This window comes from Panthera uncia (genome assembly GCF_023721935.1).
Source record: "Panthera uncia isolate 11264 chromosome E2 unlocalized genomic scaffold, Puncia_PCG_1.0 HiC_scaffold_19, whole genome shotgun sequence".
Classification (NCBI taxonomy): Eukaryota; Metazoa; Chordata; class Mammalia; order Carnivora; family Felidae; genus Panthera; species Panthera uncia.
In genome coordinates, this window is record NW_026057588.1 from 4,742,694 (window position 1) to 4,769,172 (window position 26,479).

Here is a 26,479-nt window from a genome sequence, read left to right on the forward strand (position 1 = left end):
ATGATGATGGTGGTGATGGTGATGATGATGGTGGTGATGGTGGTGGTGATGATGATGTTAATGGTGACGGTGATCATAGTGATGGTGATGATGATGGTGAAGGTGATTATGGTGACAGTGATGATGATGATGGTGGTGGTGTTGATGGTTATGGTGATGGTGCTGATGGGAATGACAGGATAATGATGGTGATGGTGATGATATTGATGGTGGGGGTGATGATGAATACAGAAGAGTAAAGGTAGTTGCCCTCATCACACACACACTCATCATCACTGCCCTGGTCTTCTCCAGCCCACCTGCAAGTCCAAATCCAGTGGCTGGAGTCATGTCCTCCACTGTCCCCAACCAGACAGGCTGCATAGGACCTGGAGACAATGACATTCCTGAGATGAGAAGCCATGAGTTGTGCTAAGTGACCCCAGGCTAGTGATTTCTGATCTTGGAGTCTCTGTTTCCCTGTCTGTAAAATGAGCTGAAAGAGGTGAGATTAGCCTGTCCTAAAAGCCCTTATCGGATAATCTACATCATATCCACAGCCAATGTTTACGGAACCAGAAAAACTTGCTAAAGGGGAGAAGGATTTCAAATTCCTAATGTGTGTAGTTGGGCATGCGTAAGTGTGGGTGGAGTGAGGTGGTCACTGTGACTCAAGAGCACTCAGTTGCTCCCTACTGCCCATCAAATCAAGTCAAATAAACACTCTAAGTCCTGCTTTCATGTCTCCCACCATCTGGCCTTGTGTCCACCCTCCCCATATAGATCATATTTGAGGGTAGACGTTTTTCAACTCGTGGGACCTCAGCCACACTGACAAATGCGTTTTACAACGTGATCTGGCACACACACGTGTATACACTTCCGAAGTGAAAGTTTCATAAACAAAACTGACCTCCGCTAAGCACATTGCTCTCCAACATCCTCCATGTTTATTCTGTTTTTAGAAATAAAAATCTGGTCACAACCTCCTAAATTTTTCATGACTGGCTAATGGGTCTTGACTTGCAATCGAAAAAAAAAAAAAAAACCACACACACACACACACACACACACACACAAAACCACTAATCTTGAATTCCAGAGGTCCACGTGGGTTGGTGTTAGAAAAGGAGTGGGGTGCCCGGGTGGCTCAGTCAGTTAAACCTCTGACTTCAGCTCAGGTCAAGATCTCGCGGTCCGTGAGTTCGAGCCCCGCGTTGGGCTCTGGGCTGATGGCTCAGAGCCTGGAGCCTGCTTCAGATTCTGTCTCCCTCTCTCTCTCAAAAATAAAGATTTAAAAAGAAAAGAAAAGGAGTAACTACTACTAAAGTGGAAGTAGCTTATATTGGCTTTCAGGGGGAGCTCAGTGTTTTGTTCCTGCACTGCTCCCCCAGCATGCTGCATGCATCAACAGACAGACACACACACACAGGTACATACCTCTCCCTTTCACTCCCCTCAGAAAGAGGTTTGTTGGGGCGCCTTGGTGGCTCAGTCGGTTAGGCGTCCGACTTCAGCTCAGGTCATGATCTCACAGTCCGTGAGTTCCAGCCCCATGTCGGGCTCTGTGCTGACAGCTCAGAGCCTGGAGCCTGCTTCCCATTCTGTGTCTTCCTCTCTCTCTGCCCTTCCTCTGCTCACATTCTCTCTCTCTCTCTCACACACACAAATAAACATTAAACAAAATTTTTTAAAGAAAAGAAAAAGGTTTGTTGACTCAATCTCCCTCTTTCTCCCTGTGGCTCTTTCTCTTGTGTCTGTCTGTCTCTCTCACATATGGTTTGGGTCCCATAATGGTTTACATTCTTTAGGGGATTGCTTCTAGCCTTTACTGGTTAAGCCCAAAGCATCCATCCCAGTCAGGGCTTGGGTGCCTGAGAACCGCCCCCCCCCCCCAACCGTGAGCGGAGGAGGGCTCAGAGTACATGGTTGTTTCTATCTAGTGTCAGTCAATGCCTGCCATCTGGGAAGAGGGGCACAACACTGCCAGATGTTTCAAATTTCCAGGAGAAGACAGAAACGTGGATATTTTTAAAAGCAAAATCCCTCAGCTCTTAAATGTTAAAACTAATTCAAATACGAAAAAAAAAAATACTGTGTGGGCCAAATAAAACCTGTCTGTGGGTTGGAGCTGGCTGATTTCTAAGCTCTGGTCTAGCCACATGCTCAGCAGCACAAGAGAGCGGAGAAGGGGGCCCACGAAGGGGCTGTGGAGGAGTAGACCATACAGGCAGGAAGGGGGCCAGAGAGAGGCAGCAATGCCACCTTCTCCAGGAAGGCCTCCTGATTGATCTACCTCCCTTGACAGAAGACCAGAGCAGGGCCTGGCTAACGGGGTTCAGCACGTACCTCCCCCCCAGAACCTAAACTCTTACACTCCCCGGCTTAACAAGGTGGTTGAGTGTAGCACAAGAGTCCTTTCACATGGTGTTCTAGAACAGACAGGACCAACCTGCAGGACCAACAGTAATCAGAGTAAGGCTTACCTCTGAGGAGGTGGGGGCAGGGCTGACTGGGAAGGGGCTGAAGTGAAGGCATTGTTCGGTATCTTGATAAGACTTTGGGTTTCACAGGGATCTGTGTTTGTGGTACTCTTAAGATTCGTGCATTTCACTGCAAATGTTACCTCAAAAGAAAATAAGCACTCTAGCCAATGATACGTATTGCTTAAGTATCGGGGAGGTGGGGGGGGGGCAGGGGCGGGGGAGGGCGTGTAGCAGGTCTTCAGTGTCCCTTCAGATGGATCAAAAAAGAAAATAAGAGGGGTGCCTGGGTGGCTCAGTTGGTTAAGCGTCAGCCTTCAGCTCAGGTCATGATCTCACGGTTTGTGGGTTCGAGCCCCATATAGGGTTCTGTGCTGACAGCTCAGAGCCTGGATCGGATTCTGTGTCTCCCTCTGTCCCCTCCCCTCTCTCAAAAAATAAGTATTAAAAAAATTTAAAAAAAAAAAGATGGATTGACACAGGGACAGATACGTAATAAAGCAAAAATATTCACAGTAGAATCTACATAGTCACCATAATATTTCTTATTTTGTCCAGCTGTACTGAGATATAATTGATACAGAACACTGTGTAGGTTTAAGGTGCACAACATAACGATTTGATATATGTATATATTACAAAACGATTATCACATAAGGTTAGTTAGCACATCCATGAGTTTACATAGTTACGTTTTGTATGCGTGTGTGGTGAGAGCTTTCATAATCTGCTCTCTTGACAACTTTCTTTCATTTTTTTTTTAACTTTTTAAATGTTTATTTTTTGAGAGAGAACGAGCAGGGGAGGGGCAGAGAGAGAGGGAGACACAGAATCCGAAGCAGGCTCCAGGTTCCGAGCTGTCAGCTCAGAGCCCCACACGAGGCTTGAACTCACGGACCACGAGATCATGACCTGAGCCGAAGTCGGACGCTTAACCGACTGAGCCACCCAGGCGCCCCTTGACAACTTTCAACTATACAATATGCTGTTGCTAATTATAGTCAATGCTGTACATTAGATCCCCAGCACTTAAATCTTGTAAGTACAAAGTTTGTACCCTTTGATCACTTTCACTCATCCCCCCACCCCCACCCCACCCCTACCAAGGGACTAATCTGTTGTCTGTATCTACGAGTTTGGTGTTTTCGAGTCTACATGTGAATAAGAGCATGTGGTATTTGTCTTTCTCTGCCTGACTTATTTCATTTAGCATATAGCCCTCAAGGTCCATCCATGTTATAGATGGAGGATTTCTTCCATTTTTATGGTTGGATAATATTCCATTTTGCATATATACATCACATATACTCAGATATCTCTGAGCGAGTGGTTTCGTTTTCTTCCGGTAAATACCAAGAATGCGGTTGCTGAATCATAGGTATTCCTGTTTAATTTTTTGAGGAACCTCCATACTGTCTTCCAGACCAGGTACGCCAATTTACATTCCCACCAACAGTGCAAGGGTTCCCTTTTCTCCACATCTTCACCAACATTTATCTCTAGGGTTTTTTTTTTTTTAATTTTAGCCATTCTTAGCTCACTGTGGTTTTGATTTGCATTTCCCTGCTGATGAGCGATGTTGATGCCCTGTTGGCCATCTGGATGTCTTCTCTGGAAAATTATCTATTCAGAGTCTTTGCCCATCTTATAATTGGACTATTTGGGGTTTTTTTCCTCCCCACTGGAATATTTTTTCAACATTTTTATGTTTGAAAATTTTCATAGCAAAATATTGAGAAGAAAAGAGCAGGGCTCTAATTAGAGCAACAGAATAGATGATGCCGTATTGGATCACCACCCAAAAATGAAGTAAATATCCCTAAGTCCAAAATGGTATAAATGATAAAGTAATAAATGCAATAAACAGGAGAGAAAAGACAGCTCTCCCATGCAGAATAATTACAAATAATTTATGCTGCTATCCTACCCTCAGGGAGGTGGAGGAAAACTCCCCTCTCTTCAAGGATGGGTTGAGCATAAGGACTTCTTTCTAGAGGGAACAGCATGACAATTGGAGGAAGAAAGTAATTTTGTAGTCCCGAGGCCTCACAAACACTGCCTCCCAGGGATTAGGACCAGCACCAGCCGTGGTAAATCATGTGGATTAAGCCCTCCACATGGGGTGATGAAAACGGTATTTCCCCGTGTCGCTACTCTAATTATGAGAAAAAAATCCGCCAGTCCCCAGTTGAGGCACATTCTACAAAACACCTGGCTGGGGTTCCTCAAAACCAGAAGACTTTGAGAAACCATCAGAGCCCAGAGGAGCATAAAGAGATATGATGACAAATAGAATGTGTCCCCCTGGACGGGATCCAGGCTCAGAAGGACAGTCGGTAAAAACTAAGAAGATCCTTTCTAATAAAACGCGGATGTCCATTAACAATGATGCCTCGACATTGGCTCATCAGCCACGACACGCGTACCATAGCCATGAGTGATGTTAACGCCAGGGGAAACCGGGTGAAGGGGGTACAGGAACTCTCTGTACCAGCCTGTGACTTTTCTGTAAACTTAAAAGTATTCTAAAATAAAAATTTTACTTAAAAAAATTCAAATGAAAAAAAAAGATAGGATAGTAAAAAAAAAAAAAAAAAAAAGGTTTGGGCTCACTGGTGTGAACAGGAAACAGCTTTATTCTTTCTCACCCAGCCTTCACACACCATCTGCCTGAGTCTCCTTTCCCTCCCCCACGGCTATATCTGGAGCAGATCTTCCAAATTTTCTTGCCATTTTGGGGTTTTCCAACTGTCCCAATTTCAACGGGTCAATAGTCCAGCCTAACTCAGTACCAAAACATCCATTTGGCGTCCAAAGTCACTCCCTGTCTCCTGGGGGAGGCCTGAGCTAAGACCCCCCCACAGCCCAAGGGCAGGGATGGGGGCTGGGGTCACTTTGCTCTCCTCTTTAAATGTAAAGGTTTCCCTTTAAAAGAGGGAAGCCACCTCCCCTTTCTCTCCGCCCACCAAGAGTTTCTGCCTCCCTTCCTCAGAGTCAAATTATTGCCGTCATGGGCGTTCTTAAGCCAAAGACCACCAGGAACGCCCTTGGAATCGAACATGTTGGATTTGTTACTCACGGCCGTGAAAGAGAATGCACGTTGTGAGCTAAGAGGTTACACACACCGGGTAGCAGGCTGCTCTGGGCTGCATTGTGTCCCTGCTAAATTCTTGTGTTGACATCCTACCCCCCTCATACCTCAGAAGTGCCTGTCTCTGGAGACAGATACACCTCCTCTCTAAGGAGGTGATTATGTTAGATGAGGTCGTATGGTGGGTCCTAATCCAATATGCCTGATGCCCTTATAAGAAGAGATTAAGACACAGACACAGAGGGATGACCAGTGAGGACACGGGAAGGAGGTGGCTCCGATTCTGACACCGGTTCTGATGTGGCTTTTTTCCCCCCCACACCACCGAGCAGCTCTCCGATACCAGCTGGGCATCTTAAAATTTAAGTCAATTCTGGGGCACCTGGGTGGCTCAGTCGGTGAAGCATCCGACTTTGGCTCAGGTCACGATCTCATGGTCTGTGAGTTCGAGCCCCACGTTGGGCTCTGTGCTGACAGCTCAGAGCCTGGAGCCTGCTTCCGATTCTGTGTCTCCCTCTCTCTCTGACTCTCCCCCGTTCATGCTCTGTCTCTCTCTCTCAAAAATAAATAAACGTTAAAAAAATTAAAAAAAAAATTCAAGTCAATTCTGACATTATCTATCTGGAGGCAGCATCAGATCCCACGGGCTAAAGGCTCAGTCTCACAAGACCACCCCCCACCGCCCAGCTCAGATTCCAGTCACAGCACCAGGCTGTCACCGGCCTCCTGACCCACCTGCTATACAGATCCTGGTTCCTGCACCGCATTCCCCACCCCTCCTCTGAGCTGACTAATTTGCTCGAGTGGCTCACCGAGCTCAGAGAAACATTACACCAGTCTACTGTGACAGGACATGACTCAGGGACAGCCAGCTGGGAGAGGTGCACAGGGCTGGGGGGCGGGCACGGCCGGCACATCACTCTCCCCACATCTTCACGTGGTCACCCACCTGGAAGCTCTCCAAATCGTGTCCTTTGGGGTTTTTATGGAGGCCTCATTGCACAGGCAGGCTTGATTTAATCACTGGCCGTTGGTGATTAAACTCTGTCTCTAGGAGGGCGCAGAGGTCACCTCTCTGAAATAACATCACACTTCTCTGGCTCTCGTCACCTGGGAACTAGCAAGGGCTTCAGGAGTTCTGTGCCAGGGATGCAGGTGAAGACCCAATATGTGTTTCTTATTATAAATTGCAATATCCCAAGAGCAATCTACGAGCCAAGAAGAGAGCTGCTTCAGAAGAGAGCAGCTCTCCCAACACCTTGATCTTGGATTTCCCGCCTCCAGCACTAGGAGAAAATAAATTTGTCACGGGAACCCCTCATCTGCGGTGCTTGGTCACAGCCACCGGAGCAGGCGAACACAGAGGGCGCTGCAAAGAAGGTCTCGCGGGGATTCCCGTGTACTGGGTCATTTTGAGCAGGGTCAAAGGAAGAGAGAACTTCCTCTGGATTTGGATGTGGTAAGGAGGTGGGGGCTATTCTGTGAGACTGCATGGCCGGGACGTCCTGGCCGGGCTGAGAGTCCACACCGCAAGTCCTGGGCTCCTGTTTCCCTGTCTCGGCGGGAAGCAGCCTGCCAGCCAGGTCCCCGCTCTCATCACCTCCTCCTGTCCCTCCCAGACCGGAGACAGCTTCTGGACCCACCACACCTGCAGAGATGATATGTGTTAGCTCCAGGCTCAGCCCAGAACTCTAGCCTGTGCACCTGCAGCAGGGTCCAGCCTGGCCCTGGGATCCCCTGCCTGTCCAAAAATGCCAGCAGGTGACCCTGACACTGGTGGCTTCCACAGTGTCAGACGAGGCTCCTGCTGTGCACCTGTGGTGCCAGCAAGGGCAGTCCAGCCAGCTGCTCACCTGAACACCCAGGCTTCAGGGACACCATGCTCCAGCTCAGTCCCCTGGAGGCACTGAGATGCTTTAAAATATAGGTTTTGTTATGATTCAGGTACAGCAAGGCCAACAGATCTGAGAATGTGGCTGGTTACAGTCACAGATCCCAGGAGGAGGGCCAGCACGTTCTAGTTTCCCTTCCTCTTCCTGTAGGGGCACTGATCCCATCCTGGGGGCTCCACCCTCACGGCCTCGGCTAATCCTAATGACTTCCAAAAGGCCTCATTTCAAACGGCATCACATTCGGGGGGTATGGTTTCCACATATGACATTTCGGGGGCGGGGGGACACACATTCCATCCATCATACCCGACAAGAAGAAATACACACCCCAGTCTGCAAAGTACACGTCAAAGAACACCACCCTCTGTGAGTCTCGCCTCAAAAGGTGGGGCCCGGCCCCACAGAGGGGCAGAGAGAGAGAGAGGGAGACACAGAGTCTGAAACAGGCTCCAGGCTCCGAGCTGTCAGCACAGAGCCCGACACAGGGCTCGAACCCACGAACCGTGAGATCGTGGCCTGAGCCGAAGTCGGACGCTTAACCCACTGAGCCCCCCCAGGCGCCCCAGAAAATCTCCTCTTTCTTAAAGCCAGCTTAATTGGGGGCGCCTGGGTGGCTTGGTCGGTTAAGCGTCCGACTTCGGCTCAGGTCATGATCTCATGGTTCGTGAGTTCGAGCCCCGCGTCGTGCTCTGTGCTGACAGCTCAGAGCCTAGAGCCTGTTTCAGATTCTGTGTCTCCCTCTCTCTCTGCCCCTCCCCTGTTCATGCTCTGTCTCTCTCTGTCTCAAAAATAAATAAACGTTAAAAAAAAATTTTTTAAAGCCAGCTTAATTGAAGTGTAATCAATATACAAAACCCTGTACATATTTAGTATATACTGTGACTCTGGATGTGTGCACACACCATGACCCCATCACCACAATCCAGGTGACAGGCATCACCAACATATCCGACCTTCCTTGTGCCCTTCAAGACACTTCTAAATACTCTCCTCTGAGAAGGGTTTCCCAATCTCCCAGAAAAACCACCACCCAGCTCTCCAGAACTTTGCATACAGGTTGGGGCTTTGTGGTGGTGGTTGTTTTGTTTTGTTTTTTACTGTCTTGAATTTTTTTAATTAAAAAATGTTTTAGGGGTGCCTGAATGGGCTCAGTTGGTTAAGCGTCTGATCTCGGCTCAGGTCATGATCTCACAGTTTGTGCGTTTGAACCCCATGTCGGGCTCTGTGCTGACAGCTCAGGGCCTGCTTGGGATTTTCTCTCTCCCTCTCTCTCTGCCCCTCCCCTCACACTCTGTCTCTCCCTCTCTCTCAAAAATAAACATTAAAAAGAAATTACGGGGCACCTGGGTGGCTCAGTCGGTTAAGCATCCGACTTCGGCTCAAGTCACGATCTCGCCGTTTGTGAGTTCGAGCCCCGCGTCGGGCTCTGTGCTGACAGCTTGGAGCCTGGAGCCTGCTTCCGATTCTGTGTCTCCCTCTCTCTCTGCTCCTTCCCTGCTCACACTGTCTCTCTCTCTCTCTCTCTCTCTCAAAAATAATAAACATTAAAAATGTTTTAATTGTGATGAAATACACACTACCTAAAAGTTACCATTTTAGCCGTTTTAAAGTGTGCAATTAGGTGGCATTAAGTATATTCACAATGGTACGCAACCAATTTCCAGAAATTGGTGCAAAACTGAAACCCTAAACCCATTAAATGATTCCCATGCTCCCTCCCCCAACCCCTGGCACGGGCCAGGGCCATCCTACCTCCTGTCTGCATGAAGTTGACTCCTGGGCGCCTCCTACCTGTGGAATCGAATACTAATGTCTTCTGGGACTGGCTTATCGCGCTCAGCTTGACGTCTCCAGGTTCCTGCCTGTTGAAGCATGCGCCAGAATTTGCTTCCTTGAGGCCGAATGATATTCGGTGGTGCGCATGCGCCGCGTTTGGCCTCTCTGTGCACCGCGTTTGACCCCGGGCTGCTGTGAACCGGGTCCACCTGCTGGAGACCCGCCCTCAGCTGTTTTCTGTCTGTGCCCAGGAGTGGAATCACCTGTGCCAGTTTGGTTTTTGTTTGTGTTTTCTACTTCTTATCGTGAAGCACTTTTTACATGTACAGAAAAGTTGCAAAGACAGCACCGAGTTCCCGTGCACCTCCCCCGCCCGGTTCCCTGATGTTAACGCCTGACATCACCGGGGAACGTGGTCATGGTCAAAACCGAGGGCCCAGCATTGGCGCAGGAGCATTAAATAAACCACAATCTGTATCCAAATGTCTCAGCTTCCACTAATGTCTTCTCTCCAACCCAGGGTCCCACATGGCATTAATGTCCTCCCGACCGTGACAGTCCTCACTCCTTATTTTTCATGACCTTGGCAGCTCTGAGCAGCAGGGATTTTGCACAACCTCCCTAGTTTGGTTTTGTCTGATTTTTTTTTTTTTTTATGATTGGACTGAGATTGTGGATTTGGGGGGAGGAAAACCAGAGAGGTGATGTGCCCTTCTCATGACACGGAGTGTTTTTCCCTGATGCCTTTTTTTTAAGGTTTTATTTATTTTTGAGAGAGAGTGTGTGCAAGCAGGGGAGGGGCAGAGGGAGAGGGGGACAGAGGATCCGAAGCGCTGTGCCCAGACAGCTGACAGCACAGAGCCCAATGCGGGGCTCGAACCCATGAATCATGAGATCATGACCTGAGCCAGAGTTGGATGCTCAACCAACTGAGCCACCCAGGCACCCCTCCCTGCTGCTTTTTTTTATTTTCTGGTGGTAATGGGGACCTCAGTGTATAGCACTACCTGGGGTATAACCAGAGCACCATTTTATTTGGTATGATGAGGAAATATTTTAGAGGAAATGATACAAGACGGTACCTGAAAGATGACAAGAAGCTATAGGGAGAGAGTTTCAGGCAGGAGTAACAGCAGGTACAAAGGCCCTGAGGCAGAGAGAAACTTGGGACTGAAGGAACTGAGAAAAACAGTAGGTGTGTGTGTGTGTGTGTATGTAGGGGGGTGGCTAGAGTGAGCAAAAGAGGCAGTGTGCCAGAGGCAGAGGCTGGCAGGGCTGCGGGCAGGGGCTCCTCCTGCAGAGTCTGAAGTCTAGAAGAGCTTAGAGCTTCTTTTCGGGCGACAGAAGCCGCTGGCAGGTTCTAAGTAACCCTGGGCAGGACAGTGAGTCCGCAAATGGAGTTTGACCGGACGAGGTGTGCACGCCCAGACACTATAGGTGTTTTTAGCTCTAGTAGTGTGCTAAAATTAAACCATCTTCTTTTTTTTAATGTTTATTTTTGAGAGAAAGAGAGACAGAGTGTGAGCAGAGGAGGGGCAGAGCGAGAGGGAGATACAGAATGAAGCAGGCTCCAGGCTCTGAGCGATCAGCACGGAGCCCGACGCGGGGCTCAAACTCACGATCTGCGAGATCAGGGGACCTGAGCCGAAGTCGGATGCTTAACCGACTGAGCCACCCAGGCGCCCCTAAACCATTTTCTTTATGGCATCACAGGCACATAGGGATTGACCTATGTGACCACCAACTCAGCACAGGTCAGCATAACCTCCAGGGATTGACCACCAACTCAGCACAGGTCAGCACAACCTCCAGACTGCTGTGATCCCTTCCGGGCTATACCTGCCGGGCAGGTGTGCCTCACCTGTGCTGGCAGAAAAGGAACTTTCAAGGACTTTTCTCTCTCTCTGTGTCTCTCTTTTCCTTTCCTTTGCTTTCACTTTTGCACTTGCTGCCTTTTCTAGGGGTGGGGGGCTGCTTGGCCTGAAACCTTCCCCAGGAGACTGAGCAGGAAAATAAAATCGGGGCTGGTCTGGTGGAGGAAGGGGACACCCCGGATCCACAGTGCGGCCCTCCTCTTCCCCCTCGGGGTAAGTTTTAAAAGGAGGGCACTACTGTTTCAGAATCTGTGTCTCCCTCTCTCTGACCCTCCCCCGTTCGTGCTCTGTCTCTCTCTGTCTCAAAAATAAACGTTAAAAAAATTTTTTTTAAATAAAAAAATAAAAATAAAAGGAGGGCATTGGTGCCAGGTTCAGACGGCCGGGTTCAGATCTCAGACCTGCCGTTTTCCAGCTTTGTGACCCTGAGACTCTGGAATATCCATTGCCTAAAATGGAGATATAAGCATTCTCACCCCATAAGGCACCACGAATAAATCGACATGTGCCTCAACATGTGCTGGGAGTTTACATCTTGTGTGGCATAGTAAATGCTCAGAGAGCAGTAACTCTCACTTTGTTTAATGAGGCGAAATTCACAAACGTAAAGTTACCCTCTGAAGTGTATGATTCAATGGCACTTAGCACAGTCACTGTCACCTACTTCCACAACATTTTATCACCCCAAAGGACACCCCACGCCCAGAAGCCGCCACTCCCCACTTCCCGTGCCTTGCAGCCCTTGGTGACTGTAACCTGTTTGCATGGATTGCCTGTTCTGGACACTTTGTGTTTTTTTTAATTTTTATTTATTTATTTTTTAAACGTTTATTTATTTTTGAGACAGGGAGAGACAGAGCATGAACAGGGGAGGGTCAGAGAGAGGGAGACACAGAACCTGAAGCAGGCTCCAGGCTCCGAGCCGTCAGTGCAGAGCCCGACGCGGGGCTAGAACTCACGGACCGCGAGATCATGACCTGAGCTGAAGTCGGATGCTTAACCGACTGAGCCACCCAGGCGCCCCCCCGGACACTTCGTTTAAATGGAATCACACACCCTGTGGCCTTTTGTGTCTGGCTCCTTTAACGGAGCATGAGATTTCCATAAGGCTCTTTTTCTTAAAGTTTTCATTTAAATTCCAGTTAGTTAGGGGCTCCTGGGTGGCTCAGTGGGTCACCCGGTGCTCATCACTGGACAAGGGCCCTCCTTCACCCCCACCCCCCGTATTTAACCCAGCCCCCCACCCACCTCCCATCTGGCGACCATCAGTGCATTCGCTATAGCTCACGGTCTGTTTCTTGCTTTGCATCAAGCAAATATTTCTCCTTTTTAAATTGTGGTAAAATGAACACACCCTAACATTTACCATTTGAACCATTTCAAAGCCTGGTGTCATCAAAGGCATTCGTGTAGTGGGGCGGCCACCGTCTCCATCCAGAAGCTTTTCACCTTCTGAAATTGAAACTGTCAGTTAATCACCAACTCCCCACACCTCTCCCCCAGACCCCGGCAACCCCCATGTTTCTGGGAAAACAGCTGTATTCTGTGTCTTCACAGGGCTTGGGTGTCTCATTGTCCAAACGCAGCGAGTAGCATATTTAAGACCTGTGCGTTTCACGTGCAAATTTTATTTTATTTTATTTTATTTTTAATGTTTATTTATTTTTGAGGCAGAGAAAGACAGAGAGCGAACGGGGGAGGGTCAGAGAGAGGGAGACCCAGAATCTGAAGCAGGCTCCAGGCTCTGAGCTGTCAGCACAGAGCCCGACGCGGGGCTCGAACTCACGGACTGTGAGATCATGACCTGAGCTGAAGTCGGACGCTTAACCGACTGAGCCCCCCAGGCACCCCTATTTTTTATTTTTTTTAATATTTACTTATTTTTGAGAAAGACAGAGAGAGAGAGAGACAGACAGAGAGGCAGAGCACACGTGGGGGAGGAGCAGAGAGAGAGAGGGAGACACAGAATCTGAAGCAGGCTCCAGGCTCTGAGCTGTCAGCACAGAGCCCGACGCGGGGCTCGAACCCACGGACTGTGAGATCACGACCTGAGCGAAGTCAGATGCTCCACTGACTGAGCTACCCAGGTGCCCCTCGTGTGCAAATTTTAACACGAAAGAAAAAGAAAGGCACTGCAAGCCAAGCTTGAGCCTTAGGTAATAAGGTGCTTGGTGAAGTGCCCAAAGGGAAGCATACTAATGTTGGCAACTTACTCAAACCCACCCCAAACACCCAACCTGGTTTGGTGGGCAGCTAGGTGATAAACCAGGGAGAGGAAGTTGTCAGAGGTTGAACGTAAGTGTCGTGTGAATATGGGTATTCACCGTAAAAATGCTTTCAACTCTTCCGTGTGTTTTGAACATTTCTCTTCTGGGGCGCCTGGGTGGCTGCCATTCTGTGTCTCCCTCTCTCCCTGCCCCTCCCCTGCTCACGCTCTGTCTCTCTCAAAAATAAATAAATAAAATAAAATAAAAATAAATACAAACATTTAAAAAAATTAAAAATAAAAAAAAATGAACATTTCTCATAATAAAATGTTGGAGCTGGGGCGCCCGGGTGTCTCAGTCGGTTGAGCGTCCAGCTTCGGCTCAGGCCATGATCTCGCGGTTCGTGAGTTCAAGCCCCGCGTCCGGCTCTGTGCTGACAGCTCAGAGCCTGGAGCCCGCTTGGGATTCTGTGTCTCCTCCTCTCTCTCTGCCCCTCCCCCGCTATCTCTCTCCTCTCTCTCTCTTTTTATCTCAAAAATAAATACTAAAAAAAAAAATTTTTTTTTTAAATGTTGGAGAAAAACTCTCCATCTGTAACAATTTTCTCCCTTATAGGTTCCCGAGTGTCTTTTAGCCGCAAGAGGCTTTGGGCACCTGGCAGAAAGTGAGTGGGAAGAGAGGGGTTATTTAAGGAATCACCTTGATTGGTCTGCTTGGTGACGTAGGATACATTTGTCATTTTCGGCTGTCTGCACAGGGACCCTTTCCCTACGCGGCAAGAAGTGAGGTCTGTTCTGCCTTCGTCCAGGGAGGTCTGGGTGCTCGCTGCCCCCATCCTCTGATCTTGTGTCTCTGACGCTTGTCCCACTGTGTGCTCCCCCCCCCCCCCCCCCCCCCAAGTGATTCTTCCACACCGGCTGGAGCCCGATGCTTCCATTCTGACACCAGCTGATGCTTCCATTCTGACACCAGCTGCCCGGAGGCAGAGTCAGATCCCACAGGTGAGGGCTCGGCCCCCCAGGACGGCCCCTCCCCACCCCCCAGAGGCCGATCCAAATCAGGTTATCTATGTACTTCTGTCCACTACAGATCAGGGGTTCCCGTGCCCCCCTCCTTGGATGTGATGAATCCATTTGCAAGAGCAGCCTCAAGAGAACTCAGAACATTTGACTTACCAGACACCCGTTTGTTAAACTGAATACAGCTCGGGACACACGGCCAGGCACGGGGACGGCGCCCTCTCCCCTCACCTGTCAAGCTAAGGTTGTTTTTCTCTCTGGCGAGGCATTAACATCGAGACAGTAGGGAGTAGCTGGACTTTAGGCTATGATGGGATCGCCCTTCTCTGGGAAACTGGTGGAGACTGTTACGCGTTTCATCATTTGTTTTTTGTCCCTTCCTGTTTCGGGGTAGCTGGGAGTGTCCAAGGAATGTCACAAATGTCCCACCTTGGGGGTGGAGGGGAGCGCCAGCTTGCGTTGTGCCCTCCGGCTGCCTCATGCTCCCTCAACAACCTTGGAGACATATTCCCTTTCTGCACAATCACTGGTACTTTTTGCCAACTAACCTTGATGAGGGAGCATCGGGCAAGCTGACAGGCCACCCACACCTCCCCCAACCAGGTGGGATTTGTGATATTCCTCGGGGCACTCCTGGCCGCCCAAGAACAAAGGAAAGGGGAAAACCAATGGCTAACTGATAGAGATCACAGTCCTTCAGGACGTGGGTCTCCATCATCCCTCCACAGTGTGATGTGGGCAACAAAGGCAGAAGGAAATGCCAGATAGAAGCAAACTTCCGTATAACCTGCAGCCCATTACAAATACTAGAGGCCGGCGGAGTAAAACGTCTCTCCAGGAACTCCCTACGTCTTTTTTTTTTTTTTTTAATTTTTTTTTCAACATTTTTTATTTATTTTTGGGACAGAGAGAGACAGAGCATGAACGGGGGAGGGGCAGAGAGAGAGGGAGACACAGAATCGGAAACAGGCTCCAGGCTCCGAGCCATCAGCCCAGAGCCCGACGCGGGGCTCGAACTCACGGACCGCGAGATCGTGACCTGGCTGAAGTCGGACGCTTAACCGACTGCGCCACCCAGGCGCCCCAGAAACTCCCTACGTCTTAATGCTAATGCTTTGCCAGAGGGCAAACAACCTTAGCTTTTGACAATAGCTAAGGCTTCCAGTATCCGGTGGGCCTTCTTTAGCATATGAAAGTCTCACTGGAAACTCCCCCTGGACTTTACCTCCCCCAGTCTCTCCTCCTGGTCCCCGGGCAGCTCTTCCTGCCCACGGGTCCTGTCCCCGTGCTTTAGTAAAATCACCTTTTTGCTCCCCAAAGACGTCTTCAAGAATTCTTTCTTGGCCATCGGCTCTGGACCCCACGAGCCCCACTATCACCCCCCCAAAACCTCATCACCCTAAGTGTGTACACAGCACTTTCATTCGCTGGCCAGTGTCGTGGTCCCTTGGGCTGCGGGAGCAAAATCCCACCAACCGGGTGTCTTGCCAACAGCAGACGTGCATTCCTCACGGTGCTGGAGGCTGGAAACCCAAGATCAAGGCTCCAGCAATTCGGTGTCTGGAGGGGGGCTCTCGGCCTTGTGAAGAAATCAGGAAGAGGTGCCTCGCCAGAATCCAGCTGCCCAGGACCCCTGATCTCAGGCTTCCCTGCCTCTAGAACCGTGAGAAGTAAGTGGTCTGTGGTGCTGTTGTTACAGCAGCCAAACTAAGACCAGGCTGGATGGTCCTTTGCTGTGGGGGCTGTCCTTGGCCGCCACCTGCTGGATGCCAGGAGTAACTCTCTCTCCCCACCCCGAGTTGTCACCATTAAAAATGTCCCCAGCCATCTCCTGATGTCTGTATTTGGGACTCTTCCATCATTACTGCTGATTCCATGACTCCACCGTAATCACCCAGCTGGCTCTGGGAGCCCCTAGTGCAATTATCCAGCTGGTTCCTGAGACTACGCAGTGGTTTCTTAGCTCATTCCAGTGACTGTACATCCTTCAGTGACTCTGCATAATTATGGCCAATTCTTAGAACACTGCCATGATATCTGGCCTTGTGTAGAAATCCAGCCATAATTACCCAGACAATTTGCTTATTTTCTTTATTATGTAGGGTGCTGTTGTGGCCTCCAGGATCTCAGTCCCTTTTCTGGGTACCAGGGACATAGATGGGATTCTGATTCTATCTGGTCCTAAAAGAGCTCATAGGCTGTTGGGAGGAGAGAAGTTAAGACACTGTACCACCCAGAGAAATGACGTAGCCAGCACAGAACTTGGTGGGACTGTAGAGGGAAGACATCAGGGCTTCCTGTACAGCTGGGTAGTTTGTGCACTACACAACTCTGGGGTCACCATCCCACAAACTCCATTTCCCCCTGTTATTTTTGAGAGAGACAGAGTGTAAGTGGGGAGGGAGCAGAGATGTGGGGGCGGGGCACACAGAATCCGAAGCAGGCTCCAGGCTCTGAGCTGTCAGCACAAAGCCCCACACGGGGCTCGAACTCATGAACCACAAGATCACGACCTGAGCCAAACGCAGATGCTCAGCCAACTGAGCCACCCAGGCGCCCCTGGATCTCAAGAGTCTTGAAGTATCAGCAAATACTTATTCAATGAAAAAATACTTATTCAGTAAATATCAGCAAATACTTATTCAATGAAAAAAAAATTAATTTCTCAGATGGAAAAAAAGTTTCCCTTTGACTTCAAAGGGAATTTCTTCACTGTGACCACAAGAGGGAGCACGAGATACATGTTAAGTCTTTCCGGCCCCAGGTGGGTGATCTGTGATGATGAACCTGGTCCATTTCTGGGATTCTAGCACCTCTTTTCTTTATTTATTTTTTATTTTTTATTTTTTTTTCAACGTTTTTTATTTATTTTTGGGACAGAGAGAGACAGAGCATGAACGGGGGAGGGGCAGAGAGAGAGGGAGACACAGAATCGGAAACAGGCTCCAGGCTCCCAGCCATCAGCCCAGAGCCCGACGCGGGGCTCGAACTCACGGACCGCGAGATCGTGACCTGGCTGAAGTCGGACGCTTAACCGACTGCGCCACCCAGGCGCCCCTTTTCTTTATTTTTTAAAAAAGTTTATTTATTTATTTTGAGAGAGAGACAGAGAGCAAGAGGGGTAGAGGCAGAGAGAGAGGGAGAGAGAGAATCCCAAGCAGGCTCTGGGCTGTCAGCACAGAGCCTGGCACGGGGCTCAGTCTCACTGACTGTGAGATCATGACCTGAATTGAAACCAAGAGCCGGATGCTTAGCAGACTGAGCCACCCAGGCACCCCATCGCACCTGTTTGAAACTTGGGAGACCCCAATTCCCCATGTGCCTATCTCCCTGTGCTTGGTAGTGGATCCAGCCGCAGGAGCAACCTGGAGAGAAAAACGCATCTCCAAATCATCCCACCCCCTGGAGTCCATCAAAAGACCTTGCAGGATGAGCTCAGGAAGGGGAGGGCTCTCATCCAACATTCTGATATTTTAAAACAGACTTTCCAAGGAGACAAAAACTGCTTCACACTCATTCTGATGGCTACTAAAACACACACACACACACACACACACACACACTCACACACACACAGAAAATAACAAGTGTTGGCGGGGATGTGGAGGAGTTGTGCACTGTTGGTGGCAATGTGAAATGACGCAGCCTCTGTGGAATGGGCGGAGGCATAAAGAGATTAATTAGTTTGCTCAAAGTTACAGAGCTTGTAACCGGCAGAGCCAGGATTCAAACATAGAAATGTGGTCTCTGGAATTGTGTTCAATGTGCACAAGGTGCCTCCATATACTTCCTATTATCCTGTATGTATCTATTTCTTCATCATCATTCAGAAGTGCTTGTTGAATATCTACATATGTCAGGTACTGTTCTAAATGTACGGATGCAGTAGGGGCCACTGCAGAAGAGAGAGAGAGAGAGAGAGAGAGAGAGAGAGAGAGAGAGAGAGAAACACTGTAGTAAAATAAAATCCAGTAGAAACTAAGATAAGGATGCACTTTAGGGGGAGACAGGCAGGAAAGAACACCAAAATGGAAAGTACATAACAGGTTAGTAGTTTAATACATGCCAAGGATGGGGAGGAGGGGGGGAAGTGGCAAAAGATCATGTGAAATCTGGAGGGGGTGTAGCGATTTTAGATAGGATGGTCCGGGAAGGCGTAAATGAGAAGCGAACAGTGGAGCAAGACTGTAAGAGGAAGTCTCTGGGAGAAGAACGTTCCAGGCAGAGAGAATGACAAATGCAAAGGTCTGGGGCAGATGCACACTTGAGACATTCCAGGCAGGGCAAAGAAGTCAGTGTGGCTGGAGCAGAATTGGCCAGTGGGGTAGTAGGAGATACAGTGAGAATACTAAAAAGAGAGAGAGGACGAGAGAGAGAGAGAGAGAGAGAGAGAGAGAGAGGGAATGCAGAGCCCTGTACATCTGACTGAGGGGAAAATTATATTTTAACATAACAGCATGCTTTACGCTGTGGAATCAGACTCATACACTGGCGAGAGATTCTGTTTGTTTTCAATGGAGATATATTTGACTTATAACATTGTATAAGTTTAAGGTGTACATGTGTTGACTTGATACATTTACATTGCAATAGGATTGCCACGTGGCTTTAGCGCATATCCCTGTGTGCAACATAATTATCGTGTCTTCTTACTGTGAAATCAGTCTAGTACTTGTCTGTCTCTATTTGACTTACCTCGCTTAGCATAACGCCCTCAACGTCCATCCATATTGTCACAAACGGCAGGATTTCCTTCTTTTTCGTGGCTGAATAGTATTCCGTGGTCTATAGACACCACACCTTCTTTATCCATCCATCCGTGGACAGACGCTCAGGTTGTCTCCGTACTTTGGCCGTGGGGACTTAACGCTGCGGTGAACGTGGGGGGCAGACATCTCTTCGCGGTCCTGTTTGCATTTCCTCTGGATGCAGAACCACAAGTGGGATTGCTAGGTGGAGGAGTAAAGGATTCTGGTTTTCATAAAAGCACGGTGCCCAGGGGAGATGAAGCCCACATTCTCAGGGGAGCTGCCTCTCGGACGGACACCCCCTTGTCGATACCTGGGTGTTATCCTCACAAGTCTGTTCCGTGGCTGGTGTTAGGAGACAGTGGCATTCGTGTCTTAGACCTTCCCTCTCCAAGGAGACAGACCGGGGTCTCACCTGACAGCTTCCTCCCAGCTCTAGGGACTGGGGGTCGGGGGGCACTTCTTGTTCACGCCTGACTTTGTCCAAATGTTAGTCCTTTTCCACCATGTGGCATACTTGTCTCGTGTCCTTTCCCGAAGGTTTATTTTTTATTTATTTATTATTTATTTTTTTATTTTTTTTTAATTTTTTTTAACGTTTATTTATTTTTGAGACAGAGAGAGACAGAGCATGAACAGGGGAGGGGCAGAGAGAGAGGGAGACACAGGATCCAAAACAGGCTCCAGACTCCGAGCTGTCAGCACAGAGCCCAACGTGGGGCTCGAACTCATGAACCAGGAGATCATGACCTGAGCCGAAGTCGGACGCTTAACCGACTGAGCCACCCAGGCGCCCCTTGAAGGTTTAGTCTTTGATCTCCAGGAGGTTTAGTTTGCCTCCATCTGGCTCCCGTCTACGGACCCATGCTGCTGTTCACCATTTCTCTCTTCCATTGAGTCCAATTTGCTGTTAACTTCATCGGTTGAGTTCACAATTTCAGTGGCTACGTTTTTCAAAAATTCTAGAACTTCCATTTATTTGCATTTATATTCTCTAGTTCCTGCCATTTGTTTGTTTGACATGATAGTCACAGTTATTATAAAAATCCAGTGTGGGCTATTCCTCTGACATTTCTTTCCTCTGAGATGTTGGGTCTAATCTTGACCTCGCGATACATAATTGCTTCTGAATACATGCCAAAAATTATGTGTGGCGTTGTTTAGGCTTCTTCGTGGGTGTGTGGTAATATCCCTCCCCTCCCCGCCCCCACTGGGAGGATTTTGTTTTGCCTCTGGCAGCAAGGTGGGTTCAGGACCAAGCGAAGCACCTTCATTTGACACTGGGTTTCTGGGGTGCCTGGGTGGCTCAGTCGGTTGAGTGTCCAACTTTGGCTCAAGGTCATGATCTCGCGGTTCGTGAGTTCAAGCCCCGCGTCGGGCTCTGTGCTGACAGCTCAGAACCTGGAGCCTGTTTCAGATTCTGTGTCTCCCTCTCTCTCTCTCTGACCCTCCCCCGTTCATGCTATGTCTCTCTCTGTCTCAAAAATAAATAAACATTAAAAAAAATAAAAAAAAAAAAAGAAACTGGGTTTCTGTGGGCACCTGGGTGGCTCAGTCGGTCGAGCATCCGACTTCGGCTCAGGTCATGATCTCACAGTTTGTGGGTTCGAGCCCCTCATGGGGCTCTGTGCTGATGGCTCAGAGCCTGGAGCCTGCTTTGGATTCTGTGACTCCCTCTCTCTCTGCCCCTCCCCTGCTTACACTCTCTCTCTCTTAAAAATAAATAAACATTAAAAAATTTTTTGAAACTAGGTTTCTGCCCTTCTGAGTTCTCGTTAATGTCCAGTCAACCTTTATCTAAACCCTTGGGTCCCAATCTGGAGCCTGGGGTGTGCGTGGCTTCCTTCATCCACGACGGGCCCTTCTGCTGGATGCCCAGTGATTTGAAATGCTGTTTAAGTTGATTGCCAAATGTTCCTCCAGCTTGTCAACCTCCTGTGTTCTGCTTTCACTTTTGGAATCAGCAAACGGGCCTTGTAAAACTACCCCCAAATGATAAATTCCCCTCTCTTGGCTTCCTTCCCTTCCGCCTCTCGGAATCATGGGTGCATCCTCCACGGTCTACAAACAGACGTTTTTATTTGGTTTGGTTTGTTTTGGTCTACTTGTTACCAATTTAGTTCAAAACAACCTAGTGGAAAATTTAGTTCAAAACAACCTAGTCTGACATTCCTGGACACCAAACCTTTCCACCAGCCTTTCTTTGGGGACTGCCTCCCAGCGTTAAATCCATTTATTGAAATCCGATTTATTTAAATCCGAGCAAATCATCTCTCTCCTGGAGGTCAGGAGCTTCCCGTCCACACAGGTTTTTATCTTCTTTAGTAAATGTAAAATACAGTTTATTACATTACCGTTAAGTATAGCGTAGCAATTCTAGGTGAGAAATAGGAATGCTCAGATCAGAATACACCTCCACCTCTTACTCTGTTGAGCACACTAATCAAATTAATGAACCCTCTGAGCCTCAGTGTTCTCGTTTGTAAAGTGGATCTGGGGCGCCTGGGTGGCTCAGTCGGTTAGGTGTCTGACTTCGGCTCAGGTCATGATCTCTTGGCCTGTGAGTTTGAGCCCCGTGCTGACAACTGACAGCCTGGAGCCTGCTTCAGATTCTCTCTCTCTCTCTCTCTCTCTCTCTCTCAAAAATAAATAAAAACTAAAATGGATCTCATAGTGGAATTCCTTCCCCTGAGTTGTGGTGACAATTAAGTGAACTATCCATATTCAGGACTCACAACTGCGTCTGGCATGATAAGTCCTCAGAAAATGTTCACTGTTATTTTTACTGACTGCCCTGATTCTGTCTCCATGAATATTTCAGACAAAAATCTGATTATGCCAGGCTTATGTTTAACACCTTGCCTATAGTTTAAAAGATAAAATCCTAAGTCTTTACATGGCCTGTTAGAAAGCCCTGCACATTCAGTCCCTCTTTGTTTTCCCATCTCCAGCTCTTCTGGAATTGCCTCAACTTTCCTGAACTGCCAAATCGTTCCCTGACTCTCTCACAGAAGCTGTCGCCTCTGCCCAGATCTTCCCAGCCCTCCAGTCCACTTTCCCAGGCCAGTGGTTTATCAGCCCACGCACTCCTGCAGACAGTGTTATCATGTCTGCACGCAAGATCAAGTCCCCTTTTTACCCAATGTCACAGCCACTGCTTTCCTTAGAGCACTTCCCACATGAGCAGGGATGGCTTACGGAGCACCAGAATTTCATGACTTATCTTCGACTGTGTGGACCAGAAGAGATATGTGCTGCCTTACGGTTTTTTGTTGTTTGTTGTTGTTGTTGGGTTTTTTTTTTTTTTTTAAGGAAATGGATGTGCCATTTTTAGTCTCTTTAGTAACAGAGTATGCCAAGGTCTTGGGAAGTGTTGGAGCCAAAAGGTAAAAGAATCCTGGGAGCGTGAGTCACCCCGAGTGCCAACCTGGGATGTCTGTACTAAAGTGTTGCATGAATGAGCACTAAACATTCCATTGCCATGAACTACTGATATCTTGAGGTTGATTTGTTAAAAAACAAAAACAAAAAACTGGGGTTACTACAGGTTACATATCACCACTGCAATTCTATAATTTTTTGAAAAGTTTAATATGTGTCCTCATTAGATCATGAGCTCCACAGGTTTTTAGTTGTCCAATATTTGGCACAGGCACAGACACTTAAGAGGTACTCAGTCAATATGTATTGGTTGAAGAAAAAAAAAAAAAAGGAAATTCACCAAATCCCATTTATCAACATTCCTTGGAGAGCTGATTTGCTTAAGGTACCATATTCTATGTGAGACATTTATGTGTAACACCCGTGTCAGTGCTCAGAATACCTCTCCACACCCCAGGGCCGGTGTTGCCGATCTGGATTTGGTGTTTGGGTCTGAGATAATGTTCAAGGAGGGCATGAGTGTGTGTGAGTCCTCTCCCACCCTCCCATCAAGAGAAAGAGGAACCAGGTCTTGTGGGTGGCCTTTCTGTTAAACATTCGGTAGGAAAACCACAGGGTGGTTAGAACTGAGTCTCTGACCTCCCCACTCTGTTCATCTGTCTTTGTGGCTGGCAGTGCAGAAAAATAGCCAAATTACTCATCACGTCCCTGGCAGCAGAATGGGCCATGTGGAACCTTTCAAGCCCAAAGTCAAGACCCAAGAGGACAAGAAAGCAGGACCCAACAGCTACCTCTCTTTCTTCTAGCGGGTCGTGGCAACTGTCTTCAACTTAGCCAAGACACATGCTGTGTTTTGGAGGGAATGTGGGAATGTGTCTCTGTGTTGTGACTCAAATCCCCAGTTTGGCAATTTCCTGTTGCATTCTGAGGAGACAGTCACCCCAGATGGTACATAGTTTGGAGGGGTTATAAGAACACATTCCTCTGTTATACATACTCATATGTATTTCGTTTTTAGATTACTTCCCACATGAGACAGAGATGTCTGGTTGTTCACCAGAAAAGTGAGTGTTTTTCCTTTCCTGGAGCAGCTGGAGTCACCAGGAGCTGGCTACCCACAGGGCCTTTATTGTCTGCAACCTCACAGGACTGTAATAACTACTTATAGCCAAGAAATCTGGGCAGACATAACGTGTCACCTCCACACCAGGGACTTTTGCAAGTGGGCATACATTCTCTGTTCTTTTTTTCTGTTTCCATTGGTTGGAAGTGGAGGACATTGTTGCCCAAGAGCGTGGCGAGGCCACAGGCGGGAAGAAGCTGCTATGTTCCTGAATCATCTTAAAGAGGGCATTCCAATTCTGCCCAGGGAAAGCCACGTCGCTTATTCACGAGAGTGGGAAGTAAAAGCTCCCTTTGTGTTAAGACACTGGCATCTTCAGCACTTTCAACAATAGCCAAATTACGGAAGGAGCCTAAATGCCCATCAACTGACAAATGGATAAAGAAGATGTGGTTTATATATACAACAGAATACTACTTGGCAGTGAGAAAGAATGAAATCCGGCCATTTGCAGCAATGTGGATGGAACTGGGGGGTATTATGCTAAGTGAAATAAGTCAGGCAGAGAAAGATAGATAACGTATGTTTTCACTCATAAGTGGATCCTGAGAAACTTAACAGAAGACCATGGGGGAGGGAAAGGGAGGGAAAAAAAAGTTCGAGAGGGAGGGAGCCAAACCATAAGAGACTCTTAAAAACTGAGAATAAACTGAGGGGTGATGGGGGGGGGGGGGGTGATGGGCATTGAGGAGGGCACCTGTTCGGATGAGCACTGGGTGTTGTATGGAAACCAATTTGACAATAAATTATATAAAAAATTAATTAATTAAATTAAAAAAAAGAAAAAGAAAAATAATAAGATAAAAAAAGACACTGGCATCTTTATTTTTTTTAATTTTTTTTAACGTTTATTTATTTTTGAGACAGAGAGAGACAGAGCATGAACAGGGGAGGGGCAGAGAGAGAGGGAGACACAGAATCGGAAACAGGCTCCAGGCACTGAGCTGTCAGCACAGAGCCCGACGCGGGGCTCGAACCCACAGACCGCGAGATCACGACCTGAGCCGAAGTCGGCCGCTGAACCGAATGAGCCACCCAGGTGCCCCCACACTGGCATCTTTAAAGTCGACTCGTGGCTGTGGCTAGTGTTACCTACCCTTCCTTACATCCCAACAGGAGTTAAATAATTTATGATCAGCTGTTTGGTTCTGTCTCATCGGATGGGAGCTCTGTGGAGCACAGGGACCGTATCTGTTTTATTCACTCCCGAATCCCAAACCCCAAACCCATGACAGTCACACGGATACGTTTGGGTCGCTGGTTCTGAAGGAACAGAATTCACAAACTCATTTACGAAGGTTGACAGAAGTGGTTTGTCCGAGGTCCCTGCGGGTGGGAAACAGGGTCAGAGGAAGATCTCATTGTGTCTGACTTTGCAGCCCACGCCATAGACCTCTTTCAATGTCTTAGAGACTGTGTTGCCTCCATAGGCCCATTAGAGCGGCCAGAATCCCAGACGCTGACACCAAGGGCGTGAGGCGTGCAGAGCTGTGCTATCCAACATGGCAGCCATGAGGCCCATGTGGCTCTTGAGCACTGACAAGATGCCATCTAGGATGTCCTAGAAGCTTCCGGAAGCTCAGAGAAACCCAAGATACACGCAGAAACAGTGTCCACTGCTTCAAAGTGAATTCATCCAGGGGTGCCTGGATTCAGTGTCCGACGTCAGCTCAGGTCATGATCTCACCGCTCGTGAGTTGGAGCCCCGCGTCGGGCTCTGGGCTGATGGCTCAGAGGCTGGAGCCTGTTTCAGATTCTGTGTCTCCCTCTTTCTCTGCCCCTCCCCCGCTTGCACTTGTTATGCCCAGAATTCGTGTATCCCCAAATACCGCCAGGGAGCCGAGTCCGATGCAAAAGCAAAAGAGCCTTTATTCGAGCTAGCTCGAGCTCAATCCCCTACCTGCACCGACGCAGGGGTGAGATACCGGGGAAAGAGAGCGAGTTTCAAAAGGACAAAGGTTTTATTGGGGCCTAGGGGCAGTTGGTGTGTTGCATCCACACGACTCCTGAAACAGAAGGCTACGGGCACCAGTGACAGTTGCAACAAAGTTTATTACAATGAGAGGCAAGGCCGACCGATGGGGACCAACACTCTTGATAAGAGTGTGGCCCCGAACAGCCGGGGTACAGAGTTTTTAAAGCCGATCACATCGTTTTATCATTATCTGGGAACAGAACAGAGAAACAGTTCCCAGATGAGTTAGAAACAGTTGCCAGATGAGTCAGAAACAGTTATCGAATGAGGTGATTATTTTAGACTTTCTGCCGCTAAGTTGCAACCAGTGGATCTCCTTGACCTTGTCTCTGATGCTCTTTTTTGAGGTTTTGTTTCCTTCATTGGTAAAGCCTGATTCACAAGAGTATGGAGTATGATTTACAAGAGTAAAAGCAAGGCTGTTACCTTTTGACATTCAGTGTCAGAACAAAGTTGTTATCTTTCAAGCTAAGCGGTAGCCCTATAGTACAATTTAACCCTTACAGGTGCGGTAATGGCTGTGGCCTCAGCCGATTGGCTGGGGAGGGGTCCGAGTCCTGTTAGGGGGGGAGGAGGGGGGGGGTTGTTCAAGGGGAGAAGGTGTGGTCAAGGTGAAGGACACAGAACAAGATGGAGTCGGCCAGCGTAGGCCCGCCCTTTCACTCTCTCTCTCTCTCTCTCTCTCAAAACTAAATAAACATTAAAAAAAAATAAAATAAAACTGGAGAGCCTGAGTAGCTCAGTCAGTTAACCATCCGACTTCGGCTCAGATCATGATCTCACGGTCCGTGAGTTCGAGCCCCGCGTCGGGCTCTGTGCTGACAGCTCAGAGCCCGGAGCCCGTTTCAGATTCTGTGTCTCCCTCTCTCTCTGCCCCTCCCCCATTCATGCTCTGTCTCTCTCTGTCTCAAAAATGAATAAACGTTAAAAA